Here is a 20,028-nt window from a genome sequence, read left to right as displayed (position 1 = left end):
CGCCATCTAATGAAGATGGCCCGAAACGCATCTCGAGCAACCCATTAAATGTCAACGGGTAAGGGGACGGAGCAATCAATCAGATGATACGAGTAGCTCATGGAACATGTGGCTCTCATGGTCAAGTAGACCTAGACGTGAGTAGGCACAAGTCGCACTTCAAAACATGCTCACACCGCTACCTTAGGTTTCCAATCATACTTCAAGGGTAGAGGGTGGTGGTCGAAGATCCCATAGCAGTGATAGCACCACTATAAGGTTGACGAGTCCGCGCCAATATAGGAACTTTGACGCAAGCGCCAAAATGTGGATCAAAGCAGCCGAACATAATAAGCCTGCTTGCTCTCTCGTTGGACGCCAACGACGCTACCAAGGACTCGGCCTCACCGTCATCGCTCTATCAAATCCTGCAGTCGGATTGCTACTTTTAGCTTCCCCTTAGAAACTCGTGCTCCTGTAGTTAATTCCCTTCGCTCGAAGTACAATGATACAATCGCCACACCAGATCGGAGCCTCCATGGTGCCCAACAACTTACTCAAAACCCACCGCCATTTCGCGATCGGAATTGACCTTCTACCTCTGCCTCAACTTGCAAATAGACAGAATAGACAACCCATTCTCTCGTATACAAAACCGGACGTTGGAACTTGGGAGTCCCGCGTACAGATCAGCAAACACAAGTTATCATTCTTTGACAGTCGTAAAACTTGTACGCATGAAACGCGCTTAAATACTTGCCCATACGCCACCTTCCCACAGCCACGGAAAGCGATAGACCTGTCCTCATGTCACAGCCACAAGCAAGCCCATGAAACCGGACCATGTGACGACCTGAAGGCCGCCAAGCATCACATCTCCAAGCTGTAGTCTTGCAACACCCACTGCCCAGCATGTGGTGGCCACAAGAAAGCTACCAAGCTAGTTTCCACATCACAAGGTGCATGGGCAAGGGAATGACCATGTCACACACACGTACTTGTGGAAATCACTCATCGTGCTCGAGCACTGATTGTGCTCGAGTAAAGGCCGCAATTCAACAGCACTATGTGAAAATAGAGATATTTGGAATATCCCCCATTTCCTTGAAGACCAATAGGCACTTCAAGGAGATAATATTGTGAAAAGCCTTGGCTCTGTGCATAAGCGATATTTGCAACACAGTCATCGATCGTGAACAGAATGGGTTCATTAGAGGAAGGGACATCTTCAAGAATATCATGAACGTGGCATCTATTGTTGACTTCACTAGTGAGACCAACCAAAGTATCTTGGCCTTCAAGATTGAACTAGACAAGGCATACGACTCTGTTAGATCGGATTTTATCCAGGAGGTGTTATTGCGGTTAGGTTTCGGGGTGGGCTTCATTAAGAAAGTTATGACCCTATTTGAAAATGCCAGCACAGTACTATGCCTCAATGGTGGTGCCGTCGGGCGATTTGACTTAAGAAGGTCGGTGAGGCAAGGGTAAGGTTGTCCGCTCGCTCCTTCCCTGTTCGCTCTAGCCACGATCTCTCTATTCACTATGATTAAAAGGGAACAAGAAGCAAGTCGTCTGAAGGGAGCTCTGCTTCTGTCAGGAAATTCCTTTTGCTGCCAGATGTTCACGGATGACACTCTTGCCTTTGTCCAAGAAGACCATGAAAGTGTAAGTAGCCTTATCCGCGTGATAGAAGTGCTTTGCACGGCTTCAGGCTACAAGTGCAGTGTTGAGCTAGAACCTTTCTGTTGTGTACGCACCGGGACCCCATTCCCACTTGGCTTCGAGAGCTAGGAGTTATTGTCATCCCCCGAGGGCAGGTGATTAGATATCTCGAAGCACACCTAGGTCTTGACCGTCATGAGGTAGCGGTTCAATTGGTTCCTTGATAAGCTCAAGGCCAAACTCAAGATGTGGTCGAGCATAACGTTGAGCTAGAATGTGTGAACCCTCATTGTGCAACATGTGATGTCTGCCTGCTGTGATCATCTACACCGCCTCAATTTGGCACTTCAACGCCTCCCAATGGCTCGAGTTTAAGTGGCTCTTTAGAGGCTTCCTTTGGGCGGATCACAGTGGAAGGAGGCGCATGCATTATATTCCGTGGGAGCTAATGAAGGCTCTAAAGAGCTGTGGTGGACTTGGCCTCCCTGACGGTCATACCCAGAACATTTCTTTTTAAAGGTCATGCCCCTTGGTCAGAGATTGCAAATTTTTTCATAGAGAAATTAAAGAGCAGGGGAGCTGGCTCCTGGCTTGGGCTCGCCTAGCACAATAGACTCTGCTCAGCTTATCTAATCAAGGTTGTGGGTTCTGATTTGCAGGGTTGGTGCAGGCTTGGGATCTCTGCATAAGCCAATGCTCATGGAAAGGCAAATTTGGATTAAGAGGAGACGCAAGCCTGCTCGAATTTGTGTGGTAGACTACGGCAATGGGTCACACAGCAAAGCCATTTGCTCTTCACGACCAGCATAGAGCCAGGTCTCTATTCAAGAAGGGCTTAAGGATGTGGGCCAACTTGTGGGATCCCCATTGGGCTGATTGGCTATCGATTCAACAGTTGCAAGAGAAGTACCACATGACGGATGATGGGGAGAGAGATCTAGTGCAATCGGTCTTAGATAGGATCCCCGAAGGCTGGTCCATGAACATGATTCCGCCATCCAATTGGAAGGCCAACCAATGGTGCTTGGGTAAAACCCCCCTTCATTCATCTCTTGCAAAAACACCCACGTCAAATAGAGTTGAATAGGAAATGGGGAGTCAACAGGAGCGCTGCCTGGTGGGGAGCTCGGTTCAAGGAGATTTGGTAGGGATGCACAAGTGGGAAAGCCAGATACATTCTTTGGAAGGCAATCAATGACTGGCTACCAGTGAGGGCGAAGATAGCGAGAAGTTTGCAGGCTCACCTGACGTGCCCCCTCTATAACAAATCTCTTGAGACCATGCGTCACCTATTCTGGGGGTGTCCAATTGTAAGGGAGGTTTGGTACAAAATCAAAAAAGCAGTTCGAGTGTCAGGCCTGATGCACAAATTTTCCATTGGCACGCAGTGGAGGTCGGCACTTTTAGGTGACCCTTGTTAGCTTCCCTCCACGTTAGCGACATCTTGGCCCGTTATCAGAGCCGTGGTTTTCCTTGTGATTTGGGATGTGAGAAATTGCTCTATCTTTAGGCACTCGATAGCCGAAGGATTCAAGAGCACGGTGCTTGTCGCCGGGTGGCTCTCTACCTTCGAGATTTTTGTGTGCTAACCGCATGTCAAGATCCTGTTGTCAGCCATTCACTGCTAGGAATCCATCATCTCATGATGTAATCTCTATACGCAGCGTAGGTCTAGGGTGGCTAGCCCTTGCATAGACCAAGTTTTGCAACCCATTTTTGTCTATCTAATATACTTGGCTTTTAATTAATTTATTTAGTTAAAAAAAAGAGATAATATTGTGGAGTTGGTGTATCTATATATAGCTCATTTATGGTATGTTTAAGATGGAAAATTAAATAAAATTTATGGTATATATTGCCTTATATGATTGAATGTTTGGGATTAAAATAATTGAGGATGTCACCTACCTTACACTTGTAAGCTCACGTATCCTAGCAAAAAAGTCTGTATAATCCAATAAACTCTCACTTTGGCAACAAAACTAAGCCATAGAAAAACATCTTCGAAAACATGTGGAAGACAAATCAAAACAAAACTTGTGTATTCAAACACAAGATAGTAGAAGAACTTGAGAATCTATGATCGCAATAAAGATACACATGACTCATCAACCATTAAGAAAGTAAGAAAGGCAATCTAGGGTACAAAATTTGGGAATGGGTGAACTTCCATAAGAGAATCTCTCTTCTAGGTATTCACTTAAAATGTCAATACGATTCTATAAAACAAGCATAAAGGAGAGCTTAGAGTAGCTAGTAGAAAATTAACATAGCTTAGAGTAACTATTATGCATGACAATATGATAACATCAATCATTAAAGTCATCTTGAATGAAATACAATCCAAGCTATGAAATTGGAGGGTTTAGACCATGGAGATACCAAAATATGTTACCTCCATGCAAGTCGTACAAAAATGAAATAGATTATCAAAAGCTAGGACACTTATGAACCACCAAAATGAGATTTATACAGACAAAGAGAATAATATTAGGCAATTCAAGGGCAAACCATAAGGATAATGAAGACTCTCAACCTATACTTATTCTAAAGATATGACATGTCTAGCCTTCTATATATTTTATTGATATCCAAATGGTTCTTAGATCTTACAAAAATCATTGCTCGACATGTATAACTTGGAATCAAGCATTGTTTATCACAATGCCTAGAGAAAAAACTCCAAAGAAAATTCATGTGCATTGAAAACAATTCTTTCACATTGTTTGAAAACACGATGAATGAAATAACTTTATTGTATTAATCAACATGTATGCCTTTGTATTGTTGAGCCTCTATAATCAACTAATCTCTCCACACTGACACAATTGGCCTCAAGCCTTTCTCATTCTTTGTACTTCTCCGAGTGAATGGCACTACAATGCACCATCAAATTCTCCACTAGATCAACTACTACTCTCATAGCTTCTTAGCTTCTCAAGTCCAGTACTATTGACTCCATGGTGTATACATTTTCTTTTATTTTTTTTAATAGTTTTGTTTTTTTTTTCAAAAAAATCAAAAATATTAAGGGGCTGGTCAAGCCCAAGAAATACAAAGTACAAAATTTGGCAGATCTAAAAAGGGCCACAGGCCCATTGCCTACGCTGCATGCAGCAAGATAGTTACAATTTTAGGGACACACCAACCAAGAGGAGATCTCTACTAACAAACACGACTTGTGAGATAGCACCTAGTTGAAGTCTCCAAGAATACCTTTTACTTGCATCACAATCGTAGCCAACTTGTTGTCACCACCCTTACCACCATGATTGAAAACTACATGGTTATAGAACTCCCACACAACCATTAAGACCCCCGCCCGGATGTACGGCCAACAAGCTGCCAGCGTCGATGGGATCCAAGCATCCTCGCCTATCAAGACCATCCTCCAATTAGCACCCAAGTAGAATTTAGCCATGATACCAGAATCACGCACTGCTCTTGCAACTTTGTACCAAACTTCGTGCAGTGCCAGAGTAAGCGACTCACGAATTCAAAGGATCTATTGCATAATGAACACACGGGGGAAACCGGAAGGTGTTTGGCCAATTTGGCCCAAACGAGGAGCCACTGATGTGGCACCTTCCATAACAAGAACTTGGCCTTGCCAGATGCGGAGCTCTTCCAGATCTCAATCTACAAGACCACCATGCCAGACTCCATGGTGTATACATTTAAAAGACTTACTAGAGAGCCAACATCGTAGCCCATTCTTTCGCTCCTGCCCTTCTCAACTGTTTGCAGCACATCTTGCAACACGTATCAATCAAGGCAATTGCTCGCCTCTTCAACTCTTCCTTTATAGATTCCATATTCTCATCAATGGTATGACTAATCATTAAAAATGTGCATGACTTCTGAATTTCTCCCTTTACAGCTATGACCTCCTCTAGGTGAGCCAAGACCTCACCCAATCTTAATGTTTTGATGCTATCACGAGGAAAGAGAGATGAACTAGCAAGGCTAACTTCAACATAAAATGAAAAACCTTAGATATTTGTTGCCAGGGAGAAAACGTTCCTCGATCTAGCAGGATGCAAAGGCCATGGAGCTCTAGTAGAAGAACCAACATAGTAGAAGCACCCACGACTCCTCCCCCAACGACCCCTCCAACAATCTTCCCTGATCGCCCATTGTCGAGTGACTCTTTTTGAGAGCCAAATACAGATATGGTGGTGGCCTTATGTACCTAGATGGACCTCTCTCTTGAGTTCTAAGGGTGTTGCACCTGGTAGGGAAGTGTAGTTTCACAAATCCGAAATTCTACAGATACACATGATTGTTTTCATATGAGGAAACATTGAATCTAGAGAGGGTCATGTGTACTTGCCCCATGAATCCATTGTGGACAAATTCAAGATGAGCAATGGTTCAGACAATTTACCCATTGATGTAAGGATCACCCTCATGGTCAATCTCCACCTCAAAGTTGTGGGGTAGATATGGTGCCCAAGAAGATAGTTGAAGCTTCTAGAAATAAGTGAAACTCATGGGAAGGGGCTAACAAGAAAAAGAGAAAATGGCATTCGAGTTGGAACACATCTACTAATTAAGCGACAAAGCTACTAATTAATATTTTTATTTGTAATTAATAATTTTTAATTATAGCTACAAATAAAGTTTTCAAAGCACCAAAAAATCTAGAGAATTAAGAAAGCTAAGAGGTTTTTAAGTCACGAGTTCTTGATGATTACAATTGATTAAAAATGTTGGTCCTAGATCAGCATCTAATTTTCTAAGTTGATTAGCAAGGATAACTTAGCCATTGTATAACACCTTTTGACAATTTCAAAGTATAATATACTCCTTGGGCTCACAACATACTTGCTTATTGGGGGCTTATGAGCATAGTTTATAAATTTTGATAATGAAAGCCCATCTAGCTTGTATTGAAATAACCATCAATTATGAACAAGATGAGTTGAAGAATCAGTTGATATTATGTCACCTCCTTGAGAATATTTATCCAACATAATTGCATGAAGATATGCACCAAAATGCTCCCCTCAAGTATTAGCAATGGGACTTTCAAGTAGACATGATATTGTTCATCACTAAGAATTTGCACAAATTTGAATAGGCTATTTCCTCCCCAATGGCGCACAAATTTTAATATCCTATCATCTCCTCAATGGTGCGTGAAAGTATTTTATTTTACTTGCCATGAAAAAACTCAAGGAGTTGCTAACTTTTCTTTTTTTAATCTCAAACTTATTCCTAAATGGCAACGTGAAGTTCCTTGTATTTCTAAAGGGCAACCTTAAGTCCCTTGCATAAAGGTATATATTTTACTTGCCATGAAAAAACTAAAGTAGTTGTTAGCTTTTCTTTTTTTAATCTCAAGCTTATCCCTAAAGCTTTTTTTAATCTCAAGCTTATCCCTAAAGGGAAACCTTAAGTCCCTTATATAAACCATATGTACTTTCAAGTCACTCACATGAACAATGTGACAGTTTGGGCACATCAGCTATCAACACATAGGATGTTACCTAATGAAAAAATTTCAAGTAATCATTCAAGTGAGAGGGTGAACCAAATATTGGCCAAAGATGTTGCAAAGAAAAACAATTATGTAGGAGTCCTAAAGTCCAAAAGCTAATTTTTCTTTCGCAAATTTCTTAAGAACATGGCTTAATGACAAGAGAGTAAGGACAATGGAAGTTCTGTTTGTTTAATTTAATGTTGATAAACATTGATAATCTACAGAAGTCTGAGAATCTTAATTTTGCCATGTGTGTACAATCTTTAATGACACTTTATGCATAGCTCACAATGCCCATTATTTTCTTTTTTTTTTGGCTTTCTTTGTCATGTGAGATGCAAGTAAAACTATTTTTTGAATATCAAAGAAGACATTGCTATCCACAGTAGCTTGACATACAGGGCTTTTAAAATAGCCTTGATTAGTATGAACAAGATTAGACTTGGCCTCCTATATTGATATTGTACAAGTATGGTACTTCATAATTCCCTTGAATGGTACTTTCTTATTCCCTTAAAATGGTACTTTAGGATTCCTATGTAATTTTATATAATTGGATATCATGATGTTCAAACCACGAGGACCATTTTATGACAATGATAGAGTTGTAGTTGGTGCTCGAATTTCCCAACTTTAATTATTCATAGTTTGAAGGTGACATGAGGAAGTAGTAGTAATTCATAATTTGAAGGTGACATAAGACTTATTCATAGATTGAAGGTGACTTAAGGCATTAGTACTGATGTTAACTTGCAAAAATAATTTGAAATTCGACCTTTAATATATTTTGGGCATGAATTTGTTCTACATTGTTGTCATAAAAAACATTGTTGGACATTTAATGATAAGAAGATACCTTTAAAAATATAGCTTCAAATTCAACCACATTGATGAATATTAAGAAACATAAGTGTGTCATAAGTTCAAATTAATTTTCAACGATGATGTCTTAAGCAAAATGTTTGAATTTTATTGGAGACACAAAGATTGTGCCTTGTGACTATTTTATTCTATAAAATTTTGTTAGTTCAAGGAATACATAAATACTAGTACATTTTTTCATTATTTAAATAGGCTTATGGATTGGTGTAGTCCATTCTATCAGTAGGCTTATGGATTGGTGTGGGACATTTATTAATTGATTTAAATAGGCTAGTAAATTGTACCTTGTGATTGTTTCATTTGATAAATTTTTGTTAGTTCAATGATGCAAACCATGGATGGATACATAAAAGCTAGTACATTTTTTATTGATTTAAATAGGCTTATGGATCAGTGTGGTCCATGGATGAAAATAATTGATTCCTTATGGAAGTGTGTAGCCCTTTACAATGCAAGTTTGACACTCTAATTAACACCTGACCTAGCCATCATTTTGAATGGTAAGTTTTGATCCTACTCATATGATAGTGAGAAGCGTGGGGAATTTTGTGCTTTTATTTGCCCTTTATATGTGCTCATTGTTTGGATAATCCAATCCAATAATTCACAATATGTACATAAATACAATTCCTATAAAAAGAAATATCTTCATGATTTATTCGTCAAAATTCCACCATATTTTCATGGGTTTTTTCCCTCCATTGTATCATTTTGCTTGTGCTTTCATTAAATGATGTTACATTTGACATCAAGTGGCATAGATCTTGATGTCTTAATGCATGCCTTCAATAGTACATATTCCCTTCTTTCACCAATGTCCTAACCTCTTTGGTTGTAGATTTCAAAGTTCTTGTAGGCTATCACCATTCATCCACTATAGAGCTCTTGGATCTAAATTTAAGATTTACTCATTGTCATATCTATAGTTGTATATTCATCATACATTTCCCTTTGTTGTTTATCTAATTCGTTCAATTGGCTTATATCATAAGTTTTGACTCATTTTTGGGCTTTCCCTTTTGGATTCAATACACATGTGCACGGTCATGATGGCGTGTTCTCTATTTTGCCATTGTTTTGAAAAAAATATCCCAACTAGAGAACTTGTTTTAAGTTGCTAGGTTGTGCAACTTGCATACCCAATAAGAATTCATCTTTCACTCCACAAATCAAAGTTTCCCCACGTATCTTTATTTGTGAGCATAAGCAATTGAACGAGTTACTTTGACATCAATAAATGTCATTCGGCTATCCTCATCCTTTAAGATTTATCATACCATCTGTTAACATCCACATAGTACAATCACCAAATGCAAGGTAGTCAATGAGTAAAGGTGACCAGGCCTAATGATCTACTTCAATGGACAAGCTCAAGGGAGTTTGATACCCAAATATACCAAGGTCAATGATTACCAAGCAATGTGCACACGGAAGGAGTATAGCTCAAACTCAGGGAGTTTGATCCCCAAATACCCATAGTCCACTCCATGTGCATACTAGGAACAAGGAGATGCACACTTCTGGGCCACGAAGAGTGCACACGCATTGCACGATTCAAGTCCACATCCACAAGAAATAGCGACGCCAATGAAAATAGCCATGAAAAGAGTACAGCTCAAACTCAGGGAGTTTGTTCCCCAAATATCATCCCGAGACAGGGCTACCATTGAGTGTCTCGACGAAGATAAGCCTTGCTACTCCAGGTTTGAGTCTCATGCATCATGCATGACCACAAACAGGTGAAGGTGTAAGGGCACTCAGGAAGTTTGAGCCCCAAATCACCCGAGCCTAAGAGTGGTGAGGCTAACACATGCGCTATTTGGAAACCAGTTAAGATCACCTCCTAATGCCAGGCTTGTCCCAAGCGCTTTAATATGGTTAACATAAGCACTATTTCCACTAGTAGGGAGAGTTGGTAAGACTAGCAATATGCCTTGGCGCCTACGAGCCCAAGAGCCCATGGTTGTAAAGTGAGGGAGAGTGCTAAAAAGGAAAAGGGTTGGCCCTCCATTCAAAAAGTGACTTGTATAAAAGGCCAAATGTTTGACTTTGGTCTTCAGTGTTGTTTGGACAAGTTTGAATACAAGCTCCCTCCGCTTCCAAGAGAGTGTTTTGGGTGTTCCCTTCCTCCTCCCTCCTTCTCCCCTCCTCCCTCTCCCCTCCCCTCTTCCTCTTCCCTCTTCCTCACGTGAAACCACATTGTAATAATCTGGAGGCCGCTTGAGTGACACTTGCAGACGGCTCGTGCTTTGCATTGCTCCCACAAGGAGTAGCCGGGAGTGGAAGCTCCGTCAGCATATCTTCAACTACCCCACGACACGTGAGTCACTACTGAGACCCACTATATTTTTGGCACTGCTGTCGGGGAGAAAAGATATACTTTTGCATTTGCACTTGTCTCCCTTCGATATGTTCCCGTATTGCACAAGTTTTCAAGCTTACCTTAGAGCTTGTTAGTGGAGTTGTAGGAGAGAAGAGAGAGAGAGAGAGGACGGAAATCCATTTTTTCATATAGGAATGCCATTGTGAGCTTGGGGAGCTTGTTTTGGATGCTTTTTGGTGTTTCAAGTTGATAGGAACTTAGTAGGCTTGATTGCTAAGGTGAGTGTGTGGTCTAATCACCTCAAAAAACAACAAAACTAAGGATTTTGTTTAAGTTTTGAAGTAGTTTCATGTTCTAGAACTTCCCTTTTCTTAGTTTTTGCATTTTTACTTTCAAAAAGTATTTGTTTTCAAGTTTTTTTTCAATGAGTAGGTAGAATAGGTAGTGTAGCACCCCCCCATCACAAAAAATCATGAACAAAAACTGCAAAATCCTTAGAAATCACCAAATCTCAATCAGCGAAATTGTGTGTGACTATCCCACTGAGTTGGCGTTGTAGCCGTATCACACCAATCAGATCAATGCATTAGTTGGATCTCGTCGGTCAACCTTCATTGACCTGGTGCTGTAATGCTTCCCCGTCGGCCTAACCTCTGACAACAATTTACTCTGCCGCCCGGAGTTAATGCATGTCAGAGTTACTTTCGCACCGATCTGACAAGTCATTGACCGGTGCTGTAGTGGTTCCCCGTCGATCATTACTATTTTACTATCTCATCATCGACGCGGTGGACCCACCCCTCCGTCTGTGGTCATAATCGTTTCCCTCTACTGTCGTGTTACTCTATTGCACCGCCCGTCGCTATGCAATCCCGCCATCTAGTGTTTTTCGCTTACTCCATTGCCGTCATCGCCATACTATCCCATCGAGTCCTTATCCTGCCGTCCGGTATCATACCGTATCCCTATGCCCATGGGGATATCCCTTTTGATCGAGCACACCAACCACTTGGCAATTATTTTCCCATTGATCGTCATGATACATCCATCACACCTACTGGTGCTATTTCCTTATTCCGCTAATCGTCGCTAAAAGGTTACATCACCGCCCACCGCCAAAACCGTACACCACCCATTGCTATACCCGTAGCCCACCAACCGGTGCTGTAGAGTTACACCATTGACTGATGCTGTAGAGTTACCCCGCCGACCGGTGTGATACCTCTAGGGTAGCTAAGGAATTAACATAAATTCTAGAACCTCAGTTCAGCTTGGGTGTCCCCAGCCAGAGACATCCCACATGCACTTGAGGTCTGGAAGGATTTTGCCAAAGGGTCTAGTGCCATAAGAAAGCACGTCGAGCTATGCTCAACCCACCCTCCATCCTAGTTGGGAGTTTGGAAGCTTAATCCCGAGCCTCCACTCGTTTGTAGGTCCCTGTCCAGAAGCTCCATCTAGTTCAGACGAAACAGAGAGTCTTGAAGGAGTGATGCAAGACCCCACGGGTCCAAGGGCATCGGAAGCCCCCTTCACAAGTGTAGCCTCTCCCAACTCTCCTACACCTTAAGTTGCATCCAGGCTTCGAGGTACGTTCTCTAACATGTTCGGTCGCTTAGGACAAATAGAGTCAGTGGACGTGGAGAACCCCTTTGCTGGTATGTCTGTAGGAAGAAAAGGCCGGCAACATACAGTTCCCAAGCCACAAACCGGGACAAAAACTACCTTCGCCGATCCATGTTCCTCTTCCTACACCAGACCCCCCAAAGGGAAAACATGGAGGATGAAGATCCATGGATGAGAGAACTCCGTAGACAAGACCCGAGTCAAGGGGATACTAGGAACTTCCAAAGTGGAATGCCTTATGACCCTCTAATAGTCCCGGCCCCACCAGCCTTTGTCAACTTTGGGGCACTGCAGTTCCCACCCTATCGCCTACAACATGGGACCAATGTTACCGTGCCCCAGGACCCACCACCTCCAGGAGTCCATCCCTTCCCGTCTATACTGGTTGCACCAATGGACGTAGGCATGGGTACTGTCCTAATGCCGACACCAAAAACTACATGGACACCACCACCTGGGCCATGCCTAAAAGGCCAGCCCTGCGACCCGTCAGGCCCACAGTAACACCACCTCCGCTAGCTGCTCAAACGGTGTTGACTGATGAGGCTATGCATATTTTGGTGAATGCCCTAGGAAGGGGGGCAACACCACCACCATCCACCCTAGTGTCCCCTGCAGGGATGGCAAATCCCTCAAGGAGCCGTCCCATAGCCATTTCCAAGCTAATGACCAAGTTCCTCGGAGAAGGAGACCCAATCTCCCACTTGGAAAGGTTCGAGCAGATTTGTGAAGCCTTTGGTGCACCAGGTGACCTTGAAATGGCCAATGCATTCGGCCTTAGCCTAGACGGCAAGGCCGGTCAATGGTATAGGGCTCTCACTCCAGAGGAAAAGATCAACTGGGAGACATTGAGAAAGGCTTTCATTGTGGGATTCACTCCTAGCGGCCATAAATGGAGCCCGATCAACCAGCTATACGGGGTAAAACAAAATGACAAAGAATCTTTGATGGATTACATTGCGAGGATTAAGCACCTCAATGCCTACTGTGAACCTTATGAGCGACGAACGACTGTTGCCTCGCTTCCTTATCAGGTTAGTAGACCCAAAGATGCACGACCAGATCATGGTGAACCCCACCTCCTTTGATCTATGCAGTAAGGTGGCCATCCATATATGTGACAATATGATGGACAAAGTGGATTTGGACAAGGCCTCAGCCCCCTCTGAAGTAGCCCCATCGGTTAGGTCCTTGAGTGTAAAGTCAAGCAAGAAGGAGGCTAAAGAGCCTAAAAGTTTGGATGTGAGTGAGCTAGCCTCCAATCTCTTGGAGTAGCTAGGTCAGCAATGGAGAGCAGGAACCTCCAAAGAGGTGTCGAGCAACCCCCACTTGTTTCCACGAAGAGACAATGTCTGGTGCGGGGTATGCAATGGCAACCACCCCTCCAATGAGTGCTCGTGCCTAAGGACAAGGCCGACACTCTACTGTGCACACTGCCATAGGTGGGGAAACCATGATACCTCCCAATGTCAATGTTCGAGGTCCCTTCCCCAACCCATGTATCGAATACGACCTCCATTGGCCCTCACAGCCCCTCCCAACCCCAGATCTTGCAAAGTGGTCCTGTAGCTAGCTCTATATAGGGATCGTATGCCCACCGTCCCAACCGCAACCAACCCCACCTCCCTATGCATGGGATGTGGCACGGAGCATTTATTCCAGGACTGTCCCACGAGAAGACTAACCACTCCACTCACCCTACCAAAGAGCACCAGCCTCAATCTGCTTAGCATCGAACAAGGCCATGTGGCCACAGTGCCACTACAAGTCATTACAAGGATGCAGGCCAAGGCACTAGGCAAGGCCATGAAGAAGCTCACCAAGAAGGGTAAGGTATCCTCGTTGCCCGGTCATGAGATTCCTTTATAGCCTCTAACTCGTTCCAAGAAGGCCATTCGAGTAGGTGACGGTTTCGATTAGGTGCTCATCCAGGACAGTTCTGATGAGGAGACTGCTACCCTTGCCACCTCCTCTGCTTTCGAACAGTCTTCCATCTACGGTGACCCTGAGGTACCTCTGATTCTAGAAGTAAACCAACTAGTGCAGGCTCAGGGCCTGGCACCAACACCCACCTATAAAGAGACTTACCCTGACCCGGTCTTAGAGAAGCAATACAAGGATACCCAAAACCTGGTGCATGAGTGCCCGGATAAGTTCGAGCATCGAACAATCAGAAGCTTCAGATCTGATGCAGAAGATGTTCCAAGAAGACCCAGTGCTGCATAGCCTCAAAGGCGAAGGAGACCTGTATGGCTTCGATGACATGTTGTCCATGGAGGAAGAAGCTTCACTAGAACCCTGCGATAGTGCTAGGTTGGCTGCCTTCCTATCTACAAAAGTGAAAATGCCGATTGTGTCCCTGCTAAGAGGAAATCCCATCCTATGGCATGATTTGTTCAATTGGATGAACAAGCCGCTCCTACCTCCAGCCCCTGCCAGCCCTAAGCCCAACCAATCAATGCCAGATAAGGGAAAAAACCTACCCAAGATTCCCATCAACAAGCTAGGCTAGTATTTCAAGGGTGATGACACAAACGCCTCAATCCCCATAGTCTACCAAAACCAGAAGTTGGAAGCCATCTTGGATGGGGGAGCAAGAGTGACTGTCTGCACCAAGGAATGCTGGGAAAAATGGGGAAAACCCGCACTCGAGGAGACCCATCTGGTTGTAAAGCTAGCTGATGGAGGAACCGCTGAACCTCTGGGAGTACTAACTGGCATAAACATTAAGGTGTTTGGATTCAGGTACCCTGTCAGGTTCCTGGTCATGGACTTCACTTGACAACCCAAATATGAAGCTATCCTAGGCAGACCCTTCTTGCGAATGTTCGAACTCGTGCATGATTGGTGTAATGATAATATCTACTTGTGGCATGAGGAGCAAACCATGAGAGTGGACTTGCATACCGCCCACCCATGTCAGGACACCTCTTTGCCATAGAGTCCGATACCACCACCCAAACCACCTCTGTAAAGCTATTCCAACCCTGTGACAAGAAAGAGGATGAGGAGTCTTATGACTTTTGGTATGCACCTCTTCCCGAGCTAGAATTCTCGCAGAACTGCATGCTCATCTTAGCCAACATAGATGTCCCAGAAAGAGTAGGGTTTCAGATCACCACCCTAGAGCTCGAGGGTTTGACCCCGGTGGTTCCCCTAAGGATGTTCAATATGTTCAAATCCCAAGAGGTGAGTAAGGGAACAGTAAGGGTAAAATCAGATCTTCACTGGTGGTGACCTATGTAGGCGCCACGACCGTCCACCACACGAGTTCTCCTCTAACTGGGGACATAGGATGAGTAAGGTAACCACTCTCATCGGCTCTATAAGTACAAAGGAAGAGCCCCATTCAGGTGCCAAATCCCCTGAATCCAAAGGTAAGGGTAAGGCCAAAAGGTCTACTGGTCCAACAGAAAAAGAGAAGGAGATTGAGGATAAAGAAGACCTACGGCAGGTGCCAGTCCACTACAAGGCCTATACTATTTAGGATCGCAAGATCTTATACCAACAGGCCAAAAGATATCGAGAGGATGGTTGTTCTCAAGGATATGATGGACCAGTCCCGGTCAAGGAAGTAAACTTAGCCCCAAAAGGGTAGGACCGACAACCTGTATTTGTCGCCTATGACCTCACACCCAGAGAGGAGAATGCCTTAATAGCTCTCCTACGGGAATATAAGGACTGCATGGCCTGGAAATACATGGACATGAAAGGAGTACCTGTCACAATAGTGCATCATACAATCCCCATGATGGATGATGCCAGGCCAGTACGGCAATGCCCCTATCCTATGAATCCTAAATACGCACTCATAGTGAGGGAAGAAATTCAGAAACTCATAGATGCAAGATTCATCTATGAGATCGAGCATACAGACTGGGTATTACCCATTGTGATAGTCCTGAAGAAGAATGGAAAAATTAGAGTATGCGTGGATTTGAAGAAGGTTAATGCGGCCACGAGACGTGACCACTACTTGCCATTCATGGAACATGTTTTAGAAAGGGTAGCCGGAAAGGAAGCTTATAGCTTTTTAGATGGATTTTCGGGTTACAACCAAGTCTCGATTGCCCCCCAAGATTAACATAAGACCGCCTTCACAACCGAATGGGGAGTATATGCAGCCAGGGTTATGATATTTGGATTAACCAATGCCCCAGCTACCTTCCAACGCTAAGGGAGTCCAATGATTTACTAGCCATATGGGCTATTACTGGAGATTTATTTTGTTCTACGCCAACATAGCCTGGCCATTATACAAACTGCTAGTATCCTTTGAGTGGATGGAAGAATGCCAAACATCCTTTGAAACCCTCAAGCTAGCTCTAGCCACTGCCCCAGTATTGAGGTCTCCCGATTGGAATTTAATATTCCACGTCCACATTGATGCCTCTAACTTTGCCATTGGATGTGTGTTAGCCCAGCCCGAGGAGCATAATTTGGATTACTTGGTATACTTTGCGAGCCGTCAACTAAATGAGGCCGAAGTTAACTACACCACCACCAAGAGAGAGGGTCTCGCCATGGTCTATCCAGTCAAGAAGTTCAGGCACTACTTGTTAGCTAACAAGTTTGTCTTCTTCATGGACCATCAAGCACTGCTATACTTGGTCAACAAACCCTACATGACAGGACGCATCACTAGGTGGATGCTGATCCTACTAGAATTTGACTTTACAACAGTCGCTGTGTGCAAGGGCAAAACCCACGTTTTGGCCGAGCACCTATCGAGGATCCCAAACGGCGAAGCTCCAATGAGAGTAGAGGATGATCTCCCTGATGCTTCCCTCTTCTTCCTCGACGTCATTCCAAAATGGGCCACCAAAATTGGCCACTCCTTGGCCAACGGACTACCCCTAGGCCAAGACCTTAAGAAGGATAGAGCCCATAAACTCATTAAGGATGTAGCACCATATCAGCTGATAGTAGGCCAACTCTACCACATGGGTAAGGATGGCATACTACGAAGATGCATATGCAAACGCGAATACATCCAGGTGCTTGAAGAAGCCCACTCAGGAATTGCAGGTGGCCATTTCGCCGCCGCTAAGGTTATAGCATATAAAGTGCTGCAAGCTAGTCTCTGGTGGCCAACACTCTTTGGAGATGTGGCTGAATTTGTCAAACGATGTGACCCCTGCCAACGCATCCAAATCCCACACACGGTAGACATGATGCCCCTGACTGAGATCTTGGTTGACTAACCCTTCGAGAAGTGGGGCATCGATTTCATTGGTCCCATAAGCCTAGCCGCTAAAGGGACTAGAGCTTGATACATCATGCTAGCCACCGACTACTTCACCAAGTGGGTAGAAGGAAGGGCCACGGTAAAGGTTGATGCAAGATCCACTGCCAAGTTCTTATATGAACAAGTCATCACGCGGTTTGGATGCCCGTTGGAGTTAGTCAGTTGGAGTTAGTCAGCGATTGAGGAACTCACTTCCTCAATGAAACCATAGCAATCCTGACAAGCGATTTTATGATGATTCATAGGAAGTCAATGCCATATTACCCTAGAGCAAATGGCTTGGCCAAAAGATCCAACAAAACTTGCTGTAAGATTATCACACGTATGGTAGAAGCCAATCGTATCGACTGGGCGCATAAGCTCATAGCAGCGTTATGGGCCTACAGGACCTCATACAAGGTAGCAACACATTGTACCCCCTTCAAGTTAGCCTTTGGGGTAGAGGCAGTAATGCCAATGGAGTATGTAGTGCCTAGCCTCTGCCTTGCCGTAAGGGAAAGACTCACGAAAAATGCGCTAGCCGAAAGGCTAGTCGACCTCGAAAAGCTAGAAGAGACAAGGTTGTGAGTAGCCTACGCTCTCCAAGTAGAAAGGCCCGATGTAAAAAGTGGTTTGACTACAACCTCAAGAACAAAGACCTGGCGGAAGGAGACTTGGCACTCTTGTATAGTGTCCGCAACACCAAACGTAAGCTTAAGTACCGAGGTATGGGTCCTGACCACATAGATCACCCCCCAAGGGGCGTGCCGAATAGCCACCCTTGATGGAACAAAAATGGATGGCTACCTAAATGGAAGTAAATTGAAAAGATACTATGGACCACTCACTATCTCCACCCTTCAAGCCGAGCATAGAGAAAAAGAACTCAAGACAGAGGTGGCCAGGATGAAGCACCAAGCCATCGAGGAAGCTAGAATCCATAGTGCTAAGATCCGACAACGTAGACAAATGACCCTGCTTAAGGCAACAATTGAACAGATGCAACTAACGGATGAGCTAATAGAGCTAGCCAGGTTGCTTGTCCAGCTCTAGGTACCGTGCATGCGCATCAAAGCACTCGTGGACCCAAGAGCAAGCCATAATTTCATCTATCGAGAGGTATGGAAAAAGCTACAGGTACCCCTGACCGTCACTATTGCCTCAATAAGAGCTACAAAATGGCCAACTTCTGCAAACCTTGGGTTATGTAAATCTAAGTCTCAAGTTGCAGATATACGCTTTTATGTTCTCCCTACAGAAGCCACCAAAGAGCAAATTATTCTAGGAAGAACCTGGTGCTATGCTGTCAACTGCCAAATCAATTGGCGTGCCCAAACTGCTTCGCTTACCAATGGTGGTCAAACGGCGATAGTCCCGTTGTGCAGACCAAGCCCCCCCTCTTCGGCCCCAACCTTGCCGATTCATGACAATGAAGCGACACAACAAAGCCAATGGGAAGCCCCAGCCTCCACCAGCACACTGCCCAAGGGCCCAAGTCGAAAGGAGAACAAAGCTCGTTGCAATAGTAGTAAACCAATGCCACTGCACACTCAACCAACTCTACCATCCTCCGCTCAAGAAATCTGGGAGCTGCAAGTACAAGATGCTATCCTCTATGCCCAACGTCACTTCGATTGAAACCGACGCTCAAAAAACGATAATGTAGCAATAGCAGCTCCGGTCACCTCAAGATCGCTTCCCCCACACACATTCACTACTTGAAGAAAGCCGCGCCCAATGCTCACGCCTCATCCACCGCCATGCATCACCAACAGTTCGTGCAACACCACTTGCTTGAGTGGCCGAGGCAACAAAGTCACCTAGATCCAAAAGAATATAGTGCAACCCCCAAAGGCGTCGAAGGCAGCACCATAAGAACTTGTATCTCTCCAGGAGACAACACCACAAGAACCTGCCAAAACGAATCGGATACAGCACGCCAGCCTTAAGATGCCAAATATGCGCTGGTGCCATGGGCGGTCCGACTCAACACAAGCATCACCGCCACCAGTCGAGGAACCCCACAGGAATCGAATTCCACCCCATGAAGAGTTAGACAAGAACCTCCCCCTGGGGACGGACACTCAAAGTTGAATCCCACAACAACAACAAAGTCTGACACAAAGGTGCCTCTGGCACCAAGGTAAGGAACAAGCTGGATGCATACTCTACATGGCTCCTCGCTCGCTATGCTGTAGTACGACGCCCGCCTCCACCACATTCATCATAATCATCATGTCTACATCTAGGTGAGTTAGTATGGTAGGCATCTCACCTGACGCATTAGTAGCACACTAGTCTCTGCCAAACACACCACATGTGCACACACGGTCAGCACTAGGTGACTAGAGTCTATTCTTGCATTTTTACAAGTGTTCATGTTCTTGCACGCTGACCTCATTATCACGTTGCACAACACAAGTGCACTATGCTCCGTCCACATTTCCCCCCACCCCACTCCTCCTTCCTTCTCTTTTCCCCATTTTTTACATAGTCACTACGCCACCAACTGTCGTTGAAATGTTCTCCACCAATCGTCGCCGAAATGTTTGCCGTCGATCGTCACCAAGCCCTTACACCACCGACCATCATCGAAAGGTTTGCCACCGACCATCATGATCACGATACTTCGTCAAGTCATCGGCATCCAAAATAGCACCACCTTGTCACCATTTGAGTACCACGTCGGCCACGGCCTAAGACACTCCACGCTGACTGTCACCATCGAAGTTCGCCACCACCGACCGTTGCCATCAAATTTAGCACCAATCATCGCCATACCAGTATCCCGTCAATCAGGGGGATAGAAATCTATAAAAGCAGGCCTACCCCATCGGGTCATTG

The sequence above is a fragment of the Dipteris shenzhenensis genome, chromosome 17 (assembly GCF_047967505.1).
Source record: "Dipteris shenzhenensis isolate YYH24624 ecotype China chromosome 17, Dip_SZ_1.0, whole genome shotgun sequence".
Lineage (NCBI taxonomy): Eukaryota > Viridiplantae > Streptophyta > Polypodiopsida > Gleicheniales > Dipteridaceae > Dipteris > Dipteris shenzhenensis.
This window is presented reverse-complemented; position numbering follows the sequence as displayed.